Below are 18,615 nucleotides of genomic sequence, written 5' to 3'. Positions count from 1 at the left end.
TGCACCAGCAGCGAAGGCCGTCAGCCGAGCCTTGTTGGCCCCGAAGTCCTTCTCAAGCTCGGCAGCAGCAGCAGACCTTTGCCGTTGAAGGTCAGAAATTTGACGCTGGAGGTCAAAAATCTGGCGATCAAACTCGGTCAGCTTCTCCTTCTTAGCTTTGATTGCCTCCATCTCAGCTCGGCCGGCCTCTTGCGCGACCTTGGCAGCCTTCAAGTCATCCTCGGCTTGAAGGGCTCACTCGAAGATGTAGAAGTGTTGCCGAGTCCGCTCCAGGAGGTCGGTGAGGAAAGAGATATTCTCCGTGCTTAGGTGACCACCGCTGGCAAGGTCGTTGAGACACTCTCCAACAGAGTCAAGGCCCTTGCATTGGAGAGCTTGGGAGGCATTAAGAGATAGGACTTCGTGCAGCTTCACGAAGACTTCAGCCTCGGGCACGGCGCCCGCTGGTTCGGCGGGAGCAGCAGAAGAGCCAGCCTCACCGGTCGTGCTCTGAAGAAGAGCGTCGAGCTCCACTTCCCACGATGGCTGCACATAAAAGAAAAAAAAAAAAACTTTGTGAGGGAAAGTAAGACGTCGTGATATAGTGCATAAAGAAAAAAAGGGGATTGTTTTAGACCTGCCGAGAGGAGACTTCGGCCATGCCCTCTGGGTCATTGCTCGAACCCAGGGAACTTAATGGTCGAGCCCAGTGCCTTAGACCTCCACGCAATTCACGCGGCCGATGGAGGTTATCTACATTTGATGGCCACGACGGCGGCCAGGAAATATAGACAACGCCCCTCGGCGCATAAAATTGCCGGTGAAATGAATGTTCGGGCACCTGACATTTAATAGTTTTTTTTAAGAAAAACATGTAACAAAAAAAAATCAACACAACAAAATGCGAGACTTACAAAGGCCGAAGAGACTTCCTGTGGAGGAATGGGAGGGTCTTCGTCCTGCGGGTGGATCGGCGTTTCTGCCGTGGCCTCAGGATCGGCCATAGGTCTCTTGCCACGATCCGCCGCAGTAGGACATGGTCGAGCGATCGGCTCGACGACAGGAGGAGGATGGATGGGAGGAGAGTTGACTGGTCGACGACGACGTTCCAGAGGGACTTCGTCACTCTCGCTCTCGACATCCTGCACAAAAAAAAGAGCATTTAGCATTACGATCAGAAGCCTAAAGAAACAAGTGGAAGCAGAATTATACCTCCAGAATGACCGTTGGAGTCAAGGGTGCTTCGACAGGTGCAGCCGACTTCCTCACTGCAGGCGCCACGACCGGCTCCGACACTGGAGCTGGGGCAGTGATGGGATCGACCGTGGTCTCAGGAGGAGGGCCGGCAGGAGCAGGCGTCCCAGTAGTGTCACTAGGAACGACATGAATCTCCCGGTCGCCCTTCTTCGCCAATTTCTTGACGCGTTTAGAAGGGCGAGGGGCATCATCCGCCGGCTCGGTCTCTTGGTGGGGGCGTTTGGCAAGGACCGTCCGCTCGGTGGCGATGGTCCTCTTTGTGGGCACCAGCTTCTTCACCCTCGCCACCGCGGCGACCACTTCAACCTTCCTTGACCCGCAACCCCCTGAAATAGCGAAGTAATTAGCAACAAGGACAAATGAGGTTTCCTTTTCATGAAATAGCAAAGTAATTAGCCGACAATATACCTTGGGCCGATTCCTTAGGTTGGGTCGAGGGCGCTGGTCTCGGCCGATCGTCGAAAACTTTGCTCACCACGTCCTCGGCCGATGCGCCGAATAAGTCGCCGGTGTATTCATCCCACCAGTCTCCGAAAGTGTCGGTGCCCAAGGATTCCGGAACGGTAGGCTGAAGACGGAACTTCTTGCACCGAGCCTGGAACTCTTGCTCCATCGTCCGGCACTCCCTCTCAGATGAGCCAGAAAGACGCCCCCGGCTCAGGAGGGAACGGGAGACGAGCAGGGGCACGGGACAACCTTGGAGGTAGCCAAGTTGCCGGGCGATAAAGTGGGGATGGTAGACCTCCCAACTGGCTCGGCGGGCATCGCAGCCAAGGGGAAGGTCGCGAGCCAGTACGAATGACCCCCAAGACTGACGGAGGCCCGCGTCCTCGGCCTCGGTCCAAGCTGCCGTCGGGAGCATGATCGAGGCAGGGTACTCCTGGCGCCGGCACACCAGAAATTCGTCGTCCGAAAGGACGTCGAGGCCAAAAAAAATGCTTAAGGACCTCGTCAGCCCGGTGAGGTGGAGCCGATCGAGAGGCCAGTTGAGGGCCAAGGGCAGCCGAGCATTGGAAGGCAGGGACTTCAGGCCAAAGAGTGGAGAAATAGACCTGCAACCAGAGTTGGAAGACCCAGAGGGGCCCGTTCTGGTGCGGATCAATCCTGTTGATGGTCGTCTCGGCCAAGCAACGAAAGAGGTTGGCAAGAATAGCCGGGCTGAGCGCCAGAAAGTGACCACTAGCCAGGGCCTGGGCCACTGGCATATTCTCGATCAAGCATTTGTTGGACCTGGTACAACAAATAAATTTGTTGTACCAGTAGAAGAGGAAGGCTTCATGTTCTCCCTTCCTGAGACTCTCCTCGCCTCGACCAGCAAAGTGGAGGATGAGAGTATTATAATTGAAGAAGTTCTTGTGAAGTTTCTGAACTTCTTCTCTCGAGGGCTCTCGATCGCCTCGGCTAAGCGTTTCGACGGCCCGCTCGTCGAAAAACGCCTTCAGGTCAAGAAGGGAGGGGCATCCAGAGAGAGCGGCGTCGATTGGGAGGCCGGATGGAGAAGTCCCAAGGATAGCCGTGATGTCGAGGACCGTGGGGCCGAGGGGGCCGAATGGAAGGACCATAGTGTTGGTAGCCGAACACCATAGAGTCAAGGCCGCCATAAGCAGCTCCTTGTCCATGGTAATCTCCATGGTCGAGAGCAGGATGGCATCGTAGATACCAAGAGCTTTCCACTCCTCGCCGAAGAAGGACCTCATTCGGTCCACCCAGGCGGCCCAGGCTGAGGTGGTCGAGGGCCAAGCTCTTTGAGGCCGAGCCAAACACCATTTCGACCAGTCAAACCCTTGAAGCAGGGGTGTCAGGCACTGCTCCTTGAGAAGATTAGTAACAGACGACGGCACGTCGTCTCTAAAAAGGGGGCCCAGAATCTGATGAGTGGTGGCCATGTCATTTTCAAATCGCAGCGTCTTAACAGCGCTCCGATCAATGAAATCTTTGCACTTGTTAACTTCGTCAGAGAGCTTTGAAATAAAGGAGGCCATTGTTAGAGATGATAGGAGATAGTTTGGGAGAGGAAATCGCAGAAGGAAGAACTGGAAGGATTTTTGCTTGAACAAACAGGGATGATAAAATTGGGATTTTGGAATTTCTGAAAGCGTAAGATGCGAATGACAGAAATCTGGGTTTTTATAGGCTTTTCAGAGTGAAGACCAAGCGACTGGAATTCGAAAAGCACTGGTTCAAATTGGGGGGAAATTTAACCGGGAAAGGTCCAATCATTTCGGATATTTTGGGAACCTGCGAAGATAGGATCGAGGGGTCGAAAAATCAGGATGCACGATTGCGTGCGGCGCCAGTTTTAATGCATTAATGAGGATAAGACGGTTCAGTTAGTGCACGGTTTCGAGGCCCAGGAGTGAAGGTTATTAAGATCGGCGGAAAAGCGACACGTGGCCACGCGTTGGGGGCAACGAGGAAAGTGCAATCACGTCTCATAAATGTGCAGGAATAATGGTCATTAAGTAAAGTCCAAAAAAGCAATAAACGTTTTCGCTTCTTCAAGGCCGAGGCCCGACCAAGGGTTAACAGTCGGCGACCTCAGAAGCGAGGGGGCAATGTTTGGGCCCAAAATATTATTGTTGGGCCGAGCAGCAGGATGTGCTCGGCCCAAGGTGATGACAAATACTATGGGCCGAATAATAAATCATGGGCCAGATGGCAGGGTCGGCCAAATCCTATCCTAAGTGGCCCGGATAAATGGAAAAGGTCGAAGAAGTCCTGGTGCGACCAGGATTCTCGACCGGCAAGGAATAAAGCCTCGAAAAGAAGGAAAATTCAGAATCCCAGTGGGAGTAGGTTGGTTCGAGTTAGAATCGAAATGGGACAAGGACTCCTAATCCAAATCAGAATACGAATTGGTTTCAAGGAATGGGGTACTATAAATACAAGAAGTCATGCAACAGAAAAAGACCTTCACAATCAGCATACAATTGCCCTGCGCAAAACCTCTCAAACACCTTGAGATTTTTTCTTTTCTTTTCCCCGCCGACACACCTTCAGTTTGGATAAACAGCACTGTGGAAGCACCTGGCGAGCATCTTCAGTTTGGATAAACAGCACTGCTGCCGTAGAATCAGCCGACCGAGAAGCACCTTCAGTTTGGATAAACAGCACTGCGTCGAGGTCGACCGGTTATCTATCTAAGTCTCGGCCGAGAAGGGTTTTCGAACCTTTATTGGCAGAGGTCACCTTGCTAGCCTTTTCGGCATAGTCAAGTGTTACGAATCGCATTGCTCGGCGTACAGGACGTCGAGTTATTTTATGATTGGATACTCGCAAGTAGGTTTCAGGGTTCGGCATTCCGACGGCCGAACTACGTTTACCATCAAGACATACATCATGTTCGAGTACCTGTGCCCATACAGTATGGTCTCGATTCGACGTGCTTATACTCTTACGAATATAATCACAGTGACCGAATCGGGCTCCGACGATTATTGAACTCCGCAGAATTAGTAGCCTTGTCTTCAGGCTGTAGAACTCAGAGACCGAGAGCGTTCCTTCCTCGGTCGCAATCGCAAGATAAAGAAGTCAACGACGCGCTCCAAGCGACATCAACAAATTTTACTCCTCGGCCGAGCTCGGCCGACGAGTTGGCACGCCCCGCATTCAACCGAATGACGTAGTTAGCTTACTAGTTACTCGGCCTACGCGCCACGTAGGTTTTGTAATTTTTAGGGTCAACACCTGGTCAAAGAGAAAAAAACATAATGCTGTTATATCCGGTATAGCCTATATATATTGTCGAAGATCCCAGGATGAATAACTCCGTTTGATGAGGGACTCCCCTTGATGTCTTGATTTAACTAGTCATCATTGTCAAATTTGAAGTAATATGTGAATTCAGTCTTCAACAAATTAAATTTGAGTAGAACTTGACTCTGAGAAGGGGGAAGTTTATCGATACTTGACAATAACCTTTTGTATTTGTATTCTTGTAAAAGTTTAGAGAACACGAAAAAGTATATATTGAAAATATACAAACTAAAAAGAGCACTTTAATAAATCTCATGGAGGATATAAGACTTGTTTTTCACTTTCCTCGAAGCTCTCTCACAACTCGTTGCCAAAAGAACGACCTACAAATACGCATTAAGTTATGGAGGAGAAAATTATAATGCGTGCGCTCCTCTAAAAGATTGCCAAGGAGTAAAGTAATTACAAGAAAAAATTGAAATGCAAATCTAATACCACTCTCCATTTTTACGAGGTGAACTAAACAAAGACTTACTTCGTTAGCAAACACATAAATGAACTCAAACCAAAATTTCGGTAAGCTTGAAGTGAGACTTTTTATGTGTGAAATAACACGGCTAGAACGAGAGACACAGGACCAAGGGTTGCTTTAGCATACCCAAGTTTTCAAAGACGAACTTTTCTGGGGAAACTGTTATTAGTATTCCAAAAATTCTATTATATATGCCTGCTCACAAATGTATTTTTCTTCAAATTATAGAAAGTTTGGAGAGCAAAATAAATTTTTAGAGTGTTAATAACAATTCTTGTTTATTTTTGTGTTAAAGTAAGCATGTGGTGGAAAAATTAAAGCCTAACATTGCACAAAACAGGAATTTAGCCTACCCAAACACCTAAATTTCACTTCATACTACAAGAAAAACAAATTAGTCCACCCCTATGTGAATTCCAAGTTGAGATTCTCTCTGGATCTTTGTGTAGGGAGCAACCGGACCCAGAAATCCGAGTTGTTTAAGAGAGAGAGATCCGGATTGTTCAAAGGCTTCGTTTTCTATGGGGTGGGCTAAGAGATAAGCTAATGATGACCGCATAATTTAAATCAAATAGTCCAAATTTCTAGATCTTGTTGTCTAAACACAGAGATCCGTAAATAATTTCAACTCATAAATTTCTAACTCCATACTTGGACATGAACCCTTGTGAGACAAAGCCACAGTGAGAGGGAGCTAGCCATAAGGACAAAACATACAAAAAGGGAGGAATGATCATAATTTTTGTTACAACTTAGCAAAATTGGATATTATGTGTCTTTTTAAAAGTGAATTGTCTTGATGGTTAGACTCTTCTTCTTTAATCTACTACGTTTTAGGTTGAAACATTCTCTTATTTTCTAAGTGTTGAATACCGATAGTAATAAAAAAAATCTAAAAACACCTTAAACACTAATTTTGTTTCTTCTAGTTTTTATCTGGGTAAGTTTTGACATCAGATTAAAATATTGGACGAAATTAAAAATCAGCGTTTCGGTTTCAAATTCTCTCTTGTTTTCACAGTGTAGAATATTGATAATAATAACAGAAATCCAAAAACACCTTAAACAATAATTTTTTTTCCTTCTAGTTTTTATTGTGACATCAGATTAAAATATTGGATGAAATTAAAAGGTAAGGAGTTGGAGATTTTAGAGGTGTACCCTTAATGCGAGTGACTAGCTCTTGTTCACCTTCTAAATTTGCCATGGGTCTCGTGGGCATTTCGGAAATTTGCTCGACCAAGAAACTGGTGGCTGCGAGCGTGCTACTACTAGATGCTGCTAGTAGATGGGATCTAAATGATTGAGATTGTGCCTGAGTTCGACTTCTAACCAAGAAATTGTTCCATTGAGTGGGAGTGGCTCAAATCAATATTCTTTCTTTGCCTTAAAGATAAGGATTTCACTTATGTGGAGAGATGTAACACGATGTAAATGACAAGGTTGTTGGAAGTGGAAATGATAGAAGAAAGTAAATGACTGGTATTGTAGATTGCTTGTAAACTAAATGACTGGAAATGAGTTGTACATAAATGTAATTATTCACAGTACAAAGCATTATAAGTACAAAGGGATGCCAAATACAAGGTTCGAGCTTGTTCCCAATGGATCGGGCAAGTTGCTCTAGTCTTGTGGTAATTTTTGGTGGTTTGGGGAATGACATTGAAGGTTGTAAATAAAAATACAAAGGAGATCGATACTAATAAGTGAGCAGTAGAGCTAAAAACAAGGAAAGGAAAGGGTGCTTAGCTAAAAGTAAATGTCTACAAGAAAATTGAGGAGCTAATTTGAGTAGAGTTCTTTGATTAATTGTTTAAGTGTCCATGATCCTTGTGCCTCTACTTCTTTATATAGAGATTTGAGAGAACCCCTTTGCTGAGAACATTGAACTTGCTCGATAGAACTCCATTTCCATCACATGTCCATCTCCCACTTGCAATAAAATAATAATTAAAAGAAGCAAGTTGGCTTCTTGCACTGTATGTCCACTGCCCGAATGTCTACGTGTTGCCTTCCAATCCACTTGCAATGAGAAAGCATGCAATTGTTTTGATTAAACAAAGCTCTTGGCACATCTTCACCACCCAAACAAAAGGGAAAAGCATTATTTTAATGTCAAACTATCCCATTTGATGCAGCCAAATATCTTCCAAGTTAGCATTTTTGCACAATAGTCCTCCAAATGCCCTATCTTGCCCGAATGGCCTTAATAAGTAAAATTGTACACATTTTAGGTGCAAACAGAAGCCCCCCAAGTTTTACAAATTTGAGCAAAGTTTGTAAAACATACAACTCTAGTAGGCTCTTCCAGAAGTTTGATGATATAATAGGCATAAGAGACATTGAGCATGAAGAACACATGGAAAAAGCCTCGCCACCAAGCCATATTTTCTTTCATAGCAACTGGGAATAATGCATGGTTTGTGAAGCCATTGAGAAGCTTGTATGAACTTGCAGCATAAAAAAAAAAAAGGGAACTTTAACGAAAAGCTCATGATACTGTTCATTTTAACGAAAAACCATATTTTTACACTAAAAAGTCAATCCTGGTACTATTCACTTTACCCTTTATTTTTTCCTTATCGTTAAAACTCAAAGTTTTCAAGCCCTTTTCATTAGTTTTCCTTTAAAAAAAATCATCATTCCTTTGCATGGCCTTCCACGTTCAAATGGGAATATGTATTGAAAGTCCACCATAACGTAAAGGCATATTGAATGGAAGCCATCAAGCCATGATTGTAAAGTGCAACCTTGACTTTTCAATGCTCCTCTATATTTAACATTTTAGTTCGGGCAGGGAACCCAAATTTAAATGAAGCTCGAACTTTCTACTTCTCCACCACAAACTCAAGCGAACACATATAAAATATAGCGGTTAACAGGTCACCAATATAATTAACATCAGCAAAAACTCTTGTCGCGGCTGTTGATGGTGGTTGCCGAAGTAGGATAAGATCTGATCGTAAGCATTATCGAGGGTTGATAAGGCCCATGAAGTCCATCGGAAACGATGTGAAAAAGCGGTAGAGAATACGACATGCCTGTCGAGCAAGATAATAGTTCTATCGGGTAACAACTCATTGTGCAAACAGCTTATCAGGCAAGATATCCAATCAGGCAATCCTCTGCGGCCACAGTTGCAGTCTTTGACTCCATCATCGTTGTTGTCATTGTCCATCGGCTATCGATTCTTCTGTCGTTGATAACCTTGGCAAAGGGAGCAAGGCAGTTGGTAGTGCAACTGGCATTGGAAAAAATGTTGATGTCTGGCTCGTATTCCTTCTCATTGATACCAACAATAAACATGGGAGTATCCTTGGTGGTTGCAGAGATGATAAAAAATGCCCGATTGGTGATCAGCAGGAGGTGCTACTGATTCTTCAGCAACCAAGTCTCGTTCGCAAAATGGAACATAAGAGATAAAGAAAAGGAAAAGAGAGAGAAAAAGAAATAATAAAAAAGAAAGAGAGAAATAACTTTCAACCAAATGCCAATAAAGCCATGTCGGGTATTCAACCGAGCTGCAAAAGCAAATTTCTCCACATTTCCTCCAGCCAGCTATTCAATTTGATTTAAAAACCTAAATCCGAACAAAGCTTCCATTTACTACTTCTCACCCATCAAAGCTGGTGGCTAACATGTCTTCGATAATCAATGAAAGAAAAATCAGAAGCTTTTGTTGCTGTTGCTGATAGAGTTGTTGTTGCTGCAGGTGCTGTATCAACAGTCATCTGTTTTTCAAAGCCTGTTTCTATAGAAGAAGCTTTAGTCTATGGAATGTGCACAAACAAAGTATGAGCACAGATATAATGGTAATGAACAGTATGCCAACGCCAATACCAATAATGAGATTCCAATTTGAATGCCTCCCTTTATCTGAAGCACTTAAGAATGTACTAGTCGGGGATGGATTTGATGGGGCTTCCACTGGTGATGCAACAATAACAGGAGCATGAGATGCTTAAACCAATTTTGTAATCGCCCACTAATGCAGGGTTCAATTTAACCTTATGCATGACAAGAGAAGAGTTTATTGCAGACGCATCACTCGTAGAGAAACTGAGTCCTGAACTAGGAGTAATATCCATTGAAATATTTAATCTTGATAATCGAAGTACATAAAAGTTAATTAGCTCTATTTGAGAAACTTGCAAATGAAGCTCGGAAGCTAGTTCTTTAAGAAAAAGATTCCAGGTAAGATTTTGTGAAACTTTTCGGAGGAGAATGTCAAGCTTTATGGGATAAGCACATTGGCAACCCTGACTTCCCCGTCTTAGTACCATTTCTGGTTTGCAACGGTTGGAAATGGAAGGAGTGAGCGGGCGCTGTTCCAAACCAAAAGGAATTGTACCAGCATTCGACTGTGTTTAGGCGACATTCTTAAAGCCAGCAAGGAGAGGTGACAAGCCACCATTCTTCATTGATGGCTTTGACAATCGCGAAGCTATAGGGGGATGACCAGCAGTTATCAAAGGACCATAAAAATGAAAGATTTTTCGGTGTAACCAGAACATGGGGTGGTACATCACGTGTCCAGATATAAATGATGGGATATGTGTGCTAAAAAGTTAATAAATTTAAAAATAAAATTTACTACCATTTATATAAAACCACGTGATGTACATCTGGTCACAAAGAAAAATTTCTCCACAAAAATGAGGGTATGTGGGAGATAGAGCAACTGGTGCAGCACGTGGCAAGAAATGTTTTTGCCAGCATCGATGGGAGTGGGACACTAATGTAGCCAAAGGTGCACTCGATGGAGATACTGATAGTCTTTTTGAGTAGATCATAATGTTCACTCGCTTCAGTGATGGATATCACATAAAAAAAACCCAAGAAACTTATTCATCGACAACCACTGGACCTTCCTCAATATTCATGTAAGCTCAGATATCACCGTCGCCGTCGATTACTCGGAAACAATTCAGATCTGAAACCAAAAGCAAGATCACATCGTTAATGAGCACATATGGGAACACGAAGCAACACCAAAAGTTGAAACAATTTCTAACAGAGCCCAAGCGAGGATGATAAGTCGTTGTGAAAATACGAACTCGGAGCATTCGTAATCGTCATTGCCGAGTTGAATCGTTGGGATGGAGTGAGCTGAGTTCATGTGAAAGAGAGATAGGGGTTAGCTATTGGAGAAGCCGTTGAAATTTTCACAATCCTCTTCAAGCCTTTAACTCTTTGTAAGCAGCTTGGTAACACCTCTTTGAAGCGAAAACCAGTTCTTCGTTTAAAGGGTCAGAGGGACTGGGATACAGCAGTTATGGCAAGAACACCTCAAATACGTTTGCCAGATCAAACATGGGGCCTCATGTCTGATTAATAACATCTAAACAAACTGTAGCAAAGAAGATGTCATGCTCATCATGCAAGATTATAGCTTCCTCGGGCAACATCAACATAATTTCATGCCCCCCTGTAATAGCCGTTGAGATTTGAGAGGCTCTGTGACAAGATCTTCTATAGAAAAACCATGACTTTGACTTTTTATAAAGCCCCCCAGCTATATTTGAGTGAAAGATTGTTAAGCAAATGCAAAGGAAACCCAGTTGGGCAAACAACAACACCAATTTTCTACTATCTTCCTCCAGCTTTCGCCGTTCAAATTGATTTGGGAATCCATTTTTAAATAAAGCTCCATTTTACTACTTTCTCACCCATGAAAGCTGGTCCCCAATAATTAATAATAGCCAAATCAGAAGTTCTTGCTGTAGCCGTTAATGGTAGTTGCCGAAGTAGCCCGAGCCTTGGTCGTGAGCACTAGTGAGAGTTGGGGAGGCATGCGGAGTCTGTTGCGACGATATGAAAATCAGTAGGGAAAATGCCATGCTTGTCAAGCATGACTATGGGTTCATCGGGCACCACTAATCGGGCAAGATAACGCCATGATCTGCTTGCCATAGCCAGTAAGAAGCTCTTTGATAGAATTTTTCATAGGAAAGCCATGATTTTGAATTTTATAAAGCCTCAAATTCCATGAATCTGGGTGGAATTTATGGAAGATATAGCCATTGGATGGTTTTTCAATTCAACTTTTGGGTTCGGGCTAAATACATTCATTGGGCATGAGAAAAGTGGAAAGAAGGGTAAAAATGGCTACTCCCAAACTGCCCATATGTTATATTTTCTATTTTTTGTATACACACCATGGAACCCATTTCAAGCTACTAGAAAATGGAAAAAGAAACAAAGAAAGAGAAGAATAATAAAAATAAAACAAAAGCAAGAAAGCAAAGTCTTTTTATGATTTTTGGAATTTTTAATTTTTATCTTTTTCTTTGTAACAGTATAAGAAACACACAAAGAATCCCTTTCATCTAATCATCCTCATCAAACAATCTAGACTCTTGAAATTTAATCCAACGCGACTAAAGTTATTATAACTTTTAAAGTGGACCCGTGTTTTTAGCCGTTGGATCAAATTTCAAAGGCCTAGATTTTTTGATGAAAAGGATTAGGTGGAAGAGATTGGAAGAGAATCCCTTATGAAAACAAAGCCCATATCAGGCAAGCTGGAAAAAAGGAAAAAGGGCAGACTTGTCAGACAATCAAAACAAGAAAACTAAAAAGGACAAAGCCCTCCCGGGCAAACTGCCCAGATTTTATCTTATTTATTTAACATTTGTTTTTGTCTTTTCTTTTTAATAAAAGCATATGGGCACACACAAAGTGTGTGAGAAAATTTTTTATTTTTGTTTTTGAAATAGAAGGAGAGAAGAAGAGAGTGACAGAGACTGTGGGAGTGGGAAGTTTTTTTTTATTTTATTTTATTTATTAGAGATATGTTAAAATTACATGAAGGTGAGGCTTCGGAAAAAAAAAAGGCAAAATTTGATTGTGTGAAATTACATTTCTACCTCATATGTCTTATTCATGTTCTGTTTTAATTAGAGGATTAAACTGGTAATTTCATAGGATTTTAGTTGACAATGAGTGTTTTATTAATTAGTAGAGATATATACATATATAGTTCATTCGGGCAACACAAGGAAATGCCCATGCAAATTGAAAGCAAGACAACACAAAATAAGCCTATTCAGGCAACATAAAACAAAAGGAAATCCCATGTCGGGCAACAAAAATGCCCATTCGGGCAAAGTGAAAAAGGCTATATTTTTTTATATATTTTTTTCCTTTTATGCCCTTTTTGTTGTTTTTTGGAATAAAAAAGCAAGCAAAAGCCCATTCCAGAAAAAAAAAAAACAAAAAACTAAAAGAGAGAAAGAAAGAAAAAGAAAAGAAGAGAGAAGAAAAAGGAAGGGAAAAGGAGAAAAAGCAAGGAAAAGAAAGATGGAGGGAACCTACTACGGGCAAAAGAGAAAACAACAAAAATAAGCCCTATTTGGGCACACTGGGTCAATCCCCTTGATTGTCCAAATTTTATTTCTCTTAACACTCAAACCTTTTTCTCTTTTTATAATTGAGTGTAGAGAAATCAGATCCACCATTTAAATTGGCCATACCTTGTAGCTTGGGAACCATAGGAGGAGGCCATTCATGTTTCACTCCAAGCTTTGTCCCCCTTGAGATCTCGGCATGGGCGACATACTTGTGTTGGCGGAGAACAGTATAGAAGCTCTTTTCTTCTTCTTCGGGCTCCACATGAGGTGTGAGTTCGAGCCCCCCAAGCGTAGGTGTTTTGCCTTTACTAGCCATAAACTCCATTTTAGTCGTTATCAGTTTCGACAAGTCGACTTGTTCTCCTACAACCAAATCCATTTTCATGGATTTTTCATGGATTGGGGTCATTGTTTGGCTTTCATCAATGTGTATGATTTGTTCTTCCTTGTTGTAGTAGGGTGAGTTTGTTTTGAAGAGGGGATTTAACACATTTTATCTATCAACTTTCGCATAGTTTCTCCGAAAGTTGTGTAGCTTTCCTCCATCCTTTCAAAAGACTTGATCACCTTTTCACTGTATTCGATGTTTGCCACATGGAGTTTAGACACCTTCTCCTCTAATTTGCCCACATCCTCATTGTAAAACTCTTCATCCGGATGATCAATGGTTGGCATCTCATAGATTGGCTCTATGTACCCATTAAAAGTATTTTGAAACTCAAAGCCATTTGTTGGCGTATCATAGTTTTCATAAATGAAATTGTCATCAAAAGAATAATAACTTTCATCATGGCCATAAATTGGCCAAACCTCAAGATTATTATTATTATTATTTAGTTAATAGCCATTAGTTGACCGACAATCATATTCCATGGGACTTGAGTACTCTTCAGCCATGTACCCATAAGTTGGCAGCTCATAGGTTGGCTCCATGTGATTTTCTTTATAGCCATAGCTTGGGCATTTTTCAACATCGTCATCCTCCTTATGCTCCAAACTGTAATGGTCGAAAGCATGTTGAGAAAAACCATGAACATAAAGATTGTTCATGATCTAACTCTATATAAGTATCCCATCGGGCGTGCCAATTTGTTCGCCCCCTAAATTCGCCATGGGCCTCGTGGGCATTCCGAGAATTTGCTCGAACAAGAAACTGGCGAGTGCGAGCTTGCCACTACTAGATGCCGCTAGTAGACGTGATCTGAATGATTGAGATTATGCCTAAGTTCGACTTCTGGCTAAAAGATTGTGCCATTGAGTGGGAGTGGCTCAAGTCAAGGTTCTTTCTTTGCCTTAACGATAAAAACTTTACTTATGTGGAGAGATGTAACAAGATGTAAATGACAAGGTTGCTGGAAATGGAAATGACATAAGAAAGTAAATGACCGGTATTGTAGATTGCTTGTAAACTAAATGACTGGAAATGAGTTGTATAGAAATGTAATTATTCAAAGAACAAAGCATTATAAGTACAAAGGGATGCTAAATACAAGGTTCGAACTTGTTCCCGATGGATCGGGCAAGTTGCTCTAGTCTTGTGGCAATTTCTGGTGGTTTGGGGAATGGCTTTGAAGGTTGTAAATAAAAATACAAAGGAGATCGATACAACTGAGTGAGCAGCAGAGCTAAAAACAAGGAAAGTTAAGGGTGCTTGGCTAAAAGTAAATGTCTACAAGGAAATTAAGGAGTTAATTTGAGTAGAGTTGCTTGATTGATTGTTTGAGTGTCCATAATCCTTGTGCCTCTGCTTCTTTATATAGAGATATGAAAGAGCCCATTTGCTGAGAACATTGAACTTGCTCGATAAAACTCCACTACTAGCTTGCATGTGAAATAATATTAAAATAGGCAGGCTTGCATTTCCACCAAATGTCCATCTCCCACTTGCAATAAAATAATAATTAAAAGAAGCAAGTTGGCTTCTTTCACCATATGTCCATTGCCCGAATATCTACGTGTTGCCTTCCAATCGACTTGCAATGAGAAAACATGCAATTGTTTTGATTCAATAAAGCTTTTGGCATACCATCACCACCCAAACAAAAGGGAAAAACATTATGTTAATGTCAAACTATGGATGCAGCCAAATATCTTCCAAGTTAGCATTTTTGCACAATAGTCCTCTAAATGCCCTATCTTGCTCGAATGGCCTTAATAAGTAAAATTGTGCACATTTTTGGTGCAAACAGCTCTAATTCGAAGGTGAAAACTAGTAGAGATGGAGAGCAAACTCCTAATTTATTTTGCCATACATATTCCAGAGTGTGAAAAACGGACGACGAAGGGACCATAAATTGCAGTGGCCTCCTAAGGCAAAGTCGAAGATTCTGTAATTCTATGCATGATTACATATCTTTTAGCACATTGCTCATGAACCCTTCACGTTCTTCAATGGTTGGCCAACGATTGCTCAAATTCTGAGGTGGGGTGAACGTCGTACACCTTCCTTGTTTCATGTTTACCTTAAGCCTCGTGAAATAAACAAGGATAAGGATTCTCCCCTGTTTTCCTTCCCTTCCCTCCCTATTCCTCCCCTCCCTTTTGCCATAAATATGTAACAGACGATACTCCATCACCAATCACCTCCAACAAAATCCCCTATAAAATCCTTATCTAAATCCCAGAAACCCAAAATCACATTTACTCATTTGGACATCTCCACCACAATGTTTAATGGAAAAATCTGGGCTGGGCAGCGATGGCATTTTTTGATCACTTTGCCTGCCGTTTGTCCTACCCAAAGACCAAAATCTCTGAATGATCTATTTCCTCTTCATAAACTCCTCCTTTTACTCCCACAAGCTTGCGCTTATCGACGACAAGTCCTCCGACACCTTGTCATTCTCAGAGTTCAAGTCCAAAGTTATCCAGGTCTTCCATGGCTTAATCAATCTAGGAATCATGAAAAACGACGTCGTCCTCATTTTCGTCCCCAACTCAATCCAATTCCCTATTTGTTTCTTCGGGATTATTGCGTCCGACGTTATTACCACCACCTCCAATCTGATCTACACTGTTCCAGAGCTATCCAAGCATGTCCCGGATTATTGCCTCTTGTGTAGATCTTAGTAGGATATTTGTTCAAGTTAATTTAGTGTTTCATAGGGTTTCTGCTAAAAAAATACCATGATTACTAAACTCATTTCAGGGTATTTCAACAACCCACATGCCATCAATGAGACTATAGATAAAGATGGTTAGGTACATACATGAGTAATGGATATACTAAGATGTTGACTAGTGTAAAGCTAAGATGATGATACTTGTCAATGTGTAATTGATTGAGTTAGTTGAGATTGTAGTTAGTTAGAGGGAGATTGTTGAGGGCAATATGGAAGTTATTGTTGTAAGAATGGTGACTATATAACCATAGTGTAAGAGTCATTTGGTTTTCAATGTGAAATATACAAAGTTTCACATTCTCTCCCTATCTCTCAAATCTCTTTCTTCCCACTTATTGTTTTCTTCTCAATTTTATAGCCTACACAGTTTTGTTGTATTGTTATGATGGTTTCAGCACCAGCTATTCCTTCCAGCCATATCCGATCCTGAAGAGTTCCGCTACGATTTTTGGTTTCTAATCTCCAATTCTCTATGTTCGCAATCTAGATTTTTGAAGAAGCTATGGGGGTTTTCTGCGTTCTTGAAGGTCTTCGAATTCATTTGATTAGGTGATATTGTTTCTTTCATACTACGCAATTCAGTTTCTTGTTAGTAGTTCAGTATATAGTTTGATTACATCTAGTATACTTGGTATATGCAAATTCGTGATTGAATCTGGCAAATTGGGATTTTTGTTCAAACTTTCATGTTCTTAAACTCAGAGTGAAGTTTTATCAAGAAAGTGCCATTCTTTCTTGAGTATTAAGAAAGTATCAATCTTTCTATATAGTGTATGCAGACGAAGTGTCATTGTTTCTAGTTGAAGAAAAATCTTGCAGTGTTGTTGTGTTTTTTTTTTTTCCTATATTTTTTTACATATTTGTGAAATTGTCTAATTCAGTGGTTAAGGTGGAGAATTTGTTGGGTATGCTTACAATAAAGCTAAAAGATGATAATTTCTCAAAATGGGCTTTTCAATTTACAGCTGTTTTGAAAGGTCACAAGCTATTTGGTCATTTTGTATCAAAACTGTGTGTCCACCAAAATAGATAATTCATACAGAAACTGGGGTAACAAGGAGATAACACAAGCTTTTCTTGATCGGGAGTGAACTGATATGGCTTTACTTAGTTTGTTACTAACAACATTATCTGATGAAGCTATGGAATATGTGCTTTGATGTAAAATTGCAAATAGGGCTTGGTCTAAATTGGTTGACAGATATGATTTTCTGTCAAAATCAAGGGCAAATCATCTAAAGATTGAACTCCATACCATTTAAAAAGGGTATGATTCTATTGATAAGTACCTTTTGAGGTTGAAAAATATAAGAGAACAACTAAGTGTTGCAGGTGAATTTGTATCTGACAATGATGTAATGGTAACTGGTCTTACTAGATTACAAAAAGAGTATGCCATTATTAGAACTGTCATTTTAGCAAGAGAATCATCAATTACTCTAAAAGAATTTAGAGCTTAACTTCTTGGGGCTGAGAAAGAACTTGAAGGGGAGATTTCTTTGTTAACACAGAATATGTCTGCACTTTATAGTTAGGGCTCTAATTCTGCAAGTACTTCTTCTGGTACTAATTCTGGGGCTTCTGGTTCAACTTCAAATCCACAAGGTCATAGTCATATTCCTTTTACAACTGCAGGGGTCATTATTCATGGTGCTTACAACTACAACTCTATGCCAGTTCCAATTCCATTTCCTCCTAAAGCCTACATTCTTCCTAGTTTTGCACCAATTCAACCAGCTCCATTCTTTCCTTAATGTCATGCGGCTATGGGTTTGTTGAGGGAAATAACAATAATTCTGGTCCAAGTTTCCTACAAATGGCTTTCATTTTGGATCTACATACAGAGGAAATAACAATTTAAAAAATAATGGTGGCTACAAAGGAAAAAGGTTTAATTTTGGTGGTTTTAGGGGAAGTAATGGTGGCAATTGGTCTGGTAGCACTCAAAGTAGAACTAATGTTGTCATTAAGTGTTAGATTTGTAACAAAATGGGCTATACATCAGCTAATTGCTTTCAAAGGAACGATGGTTCTTCTTTTCAAGGATTTATGCTGGAATGTCAAATCTGTGGTAAAAATGACACTCAGCTCTGGAATGTTTTCATATAGGCAATTACACTTATCAAGGGTAGCCACCACCTCATTGTCTTAATGCAGTGGCAGCATATCAAACATCACAATTTCATCCAAATGATTCTTGGATTGTTGATATTGGTTCACCATATGACTACAGACATCAATTCCTTGACTCAAGTGCAACCTTTTGAAGGTCCTAACAAGATTACTATTGGAAATGGCCTTGAGTTGTTGATAAAAAAAAAACATTAGATCTACTTCTCTTAACACAAATTCTCATTCTTTGGTTTTAAAGAATGTGTTACATGTGCCTAAAATTACTAGAAGTTTGTTATTTGTGAAACAGTTATGTGCTGATAATACCAGTTGGTTCATTTGTGATGAAACTCAATTCTTTGTGCAAGACAAGAAAACAAGGGATAAACTGTATCAAGGAAAGAGTATGCCACAAGAGTTGTTTCACATACCAGTTGTTCATCAATCTCAAGGGTTGCAGTTAGTTTATCAGAATTTAAGTGATTTTCTTAGTGCATCCATCAAATGTGTGGCATAAAAAATTAGGGCATCCATCAAATGAAACAATGTCCAGAATGATAAGGCA

At 41.2% G+C, this 18,615-nt stretch overlaps 1 pseudogene; it reads right to left on the bottom strand.

The window, feature by feature from the left end:
- Nucleotides 1-9,084: 9,084 nt before the first annotated feature.
- On the bottom strand, nt 9,085-13,141 carry LOC108867263 (annotated as a pseudogene).
- Nucleotides 13,142-18,615: the final 5,474 nt, after the last annotated feature.

This window comes from the organism of the source record quoted next, unplaced genomic scaffold, assembly GCF_019419815.1.
Source record: "Pyrus x bretschneideri cultivar Hongxiangsu unplaced genomic scaffold, Pyrus_bretschneideri_v1 Contig29, whole genome shotgun sequence".
Taxonomy (NCBI): Eukaryota; Viridiplantae; Streptophyta; class Magnoliopsida; order Rosales; family Rosaceae; genus Pyrus; species Pyrus x bretschneideri.
Note: the sequence above shows the minus strand (reverse complement) of the source record. Positions and strands in the feature narration are given on the sequence as shown.